Source organism: Pithys albifrons, chromosome 7 (genome assembly GCF_047495875.1).
Source record: "Pithys albifrons albifrons isolate INPA30051 chromosome 7, PitAlb_v1, whole genome shotgun sequence".
NCBI lineage: Eukaryota > Metazoa > Chordata > Aves > Passeriformes > Thamnophilidae > Pithys > Pithys albifrons.
In genome coordinates, this window is record NC_092464.1 from 58,470,819 (window position 1) to 58,473,625 (window position 2,807).

General features: G+C 51.2%; 1 pseudogene; it reads right to left on the minus strand.

The window, feature by feature from the left end:
• Positions 1-633: 633 nt before the first annotated feature.
• LOC139674686 (olfactory receptor 14J1-like) lies at positions 634-1,219 on the minus strand (annotated as a pseudogene).
• Between the last annotated feature and the right edge of the window lie 1,588 nt (positions 1,220-2,807).

The following is a 2,807-nucleotide window of genomic DNA, read 5'->3' on the forward strand; positions in this document are numbered from 1 at the left end:
TTTGCCAGGGAACTTCCTTGGGCACCTTCCTGACAGTGACTTTGGAGAAAGACCAAAACCTTCCTGCCCTGCCCTCAGGAGATGCCCTTTCCTGATGGAGCTGCTGTTGTGCAGCCCAGCTGTGTCCCAGCAGTGCCCACGGCCTGTCCCTGCCAGTGATCCCAGGATGGACATGCAGCAGGATGTGACCAAGCTGGCAGAGCACTCAGGCGTGGCACCACCAGCAGGGCTGGAAAGGAGAGTGTGGAGTTGGAAAGTGCAGATGTGGAAGGAGCAAGTCCCCTTGGCCCTGGTTGTGCTGCTGTGCTGGGAGTTTCTTAGTCCCATCTCTGCACACAGACACTGACGCTGAAGTCAGGGGGCAAAGGAATCTTGGACACACAGAAAGCAGGGAAGGGTATTTATTTAATTCAAATGAGTAAAAACCACGTCCTTTGAAAGTCTTTGCATTACGAAAGAATGGTAGATATTGATGTAGAAATTCTGAGTAATGACATACATTTGTGAATAATATTATAAACGTAGAAAAAGAACAAGAAAATGCAAAAAAGAATAAAATATTGAATAAAAATAATAAGGCTGAGATTGAAATGCATTAAATTCTGAATGCTCTGCAGAAGAAAAAGAAACAGTTTATTTCATCTGAAAAAGTACAGTCATTGTGATCCACAGAGCATCCTTGAGCTCCTGGTTCCTCAGGCTGTAGATGAAGGGATTCAGTGTTGGAGGAACCACCGAGTACAGAACTGACAGTGCCAGATCCAGGGATGGGGAGGAGATGGAGGGAGGCTTCAGGTGGGCAAACAGCAGTACTGAGAAACAGGGAGACCACGGCCAGGTGAGGGAGGCACGTGGAAAAGGCTTTGTGCCGTCCCTGCTCAGAGGGGATCCTCAGCACAGCCCTGAAGATCTGCACATAGGAGAAAACTATGAAAATGAAACAACCAAAACCTAAACAGGCAGTAACCACAATAAGCCCAGGTTCCCTGAGGTTGGAGTGTGAGCAGGAGAGCTTGAGGATCTGTGGCACTTCACAGAAGAACTGGCCCAGGGCATTGCCCTGGCACAGGGGCAGGGAAAATGTATTGGCTGTGTGCAGCAGAGCATTGAGAAAGCCACTGGCCCAGGCAGCTGCTGCCATGTGGGCACAAGCTCTGCTGCCCAGGAGGGTCCCGTAGTGCAGGGGTTTGCAGATGGCAACGTAGCGGTCGTAGCACATGATGGTGAGGACACAATACTCTGTTGTTATGAACAACATAAAGAAAAAGAGCTGTGCAGCACATCCCATGTAGGAGATGGTTGTGGTGTCCCAGAGGGAGTTGTGCATGGCTTTGGGGACAGTGGTGCAGATGCAGCCCAGGTCTGTGAGGGACAGGTTGAGCAGGAAGAAGTGCATGGGGGTGTGCAGGTGGTGGTCGCAGGCTACGGCGCTGATGATGAGGCCGTTGCCCAGGAGGGCAGCCAGGGAGATGCCCAGGAAGAGACACAAGTGCAGGAGCTGCAGCTGCCGCGTGTCTGCCAATGGCAGGAGGAGGAACTGGCTGATGGAGCTGCTGTTGGACATCTGTTGCCTCAGGGTATGGTTATCTGTTGAGAATGAAAAAGCAGAACTGAGTTAGGCCAGACATCATCAGCAAAACATATTGACTCTGTCATGGCAACTCTACATTCAGGGTGTTTTTTTCTTAAGAAGCCCTCTCTGCATCCCCCTCTCCTGAGCTCTGGTCTTTTCTGCCTGATGGGGGCATTGGGAGCAGGGACCATGTGATGGGCTCCTGAGGAGTCTTTGCTCTGCAGAGTGGGGGAACTTGAAATGCAGAGTCATCTCAAATTAAATGGACTTGGAATTCATCAAAGAGCTGTTCAAATTTTGTCCAAATTTAGAATTGATTTTAAGGATTTCTTTGTATTTGTTGATTTAATTCCACCCACTACATTTAGCAGCTGTTGTGGATGTTTGATATCCCTGAAATTTCTACTGCACTGCAGGTCAAGTCATGTGGGTCCTGAGGGTCAAAGGAAGGCTCCCTTAGGGCAGAGAGAAGAGCTGCTCTGCCTATCAGAGCTGTTCTCAGTTGCCCTGGGCTGACAGCTTGGAGCTGGATGAGCATCATGCTGGACTGTTCTCCTAAAACAAAACTGCACACTGCTGAGAGCAGAGGAATCCAGGAATCCAGGGTCAAAGAGCAGAATGACAGACTCCTCACCTCTTTCATCCCTCTGCTCCCAAATTGAGACTCAGAGCAATCCTTGCAGTTGCCAATCAGCCTTTCCATGGATTTAGCACAGAGGTGTTTTTGCATGGGGATCAAAGGCAGCACTTTGTGAGACCTCTGCCCTTCTAGAGTGCACCCTGCAGCCCTGCAGGACACCCAGGGAAGCAGCTGAATGTCCAAAAGTTGCCTGGAGGGCACTTGGGCACTTTTCTCCCACAGACATATTCCTCCCACAGGTCCAAAAGGGTTTGTGTCTGAACAGGAATCTGCCACCCCCAACCGCCCTATATGGGCTCAGAAAAGCCAATGGTGAGAACAAGGACAGCACAGACAACAGGGGATGGCAGTGAAATGCCACAATGCCCCTGCCAAGGGAGGAGGGACACACAGAGACAGATGGAAATCAGAGGCTTATCCTTCCCTGGGCTCTGGCTGCTGCAGAGCAATGCCCACCTGAGCCCCCACAGGCCTGAGGGCAGAGGCTCTGCTTAGGCTGGGAAAGGAGCCCAGGGAGGAGTTGGCCAGGGGAAGGTGTCTGTGCCACAGGGCCAGCAGGGAGGTGCCCACATGCCCCTCCCCAGCATTTGTGGC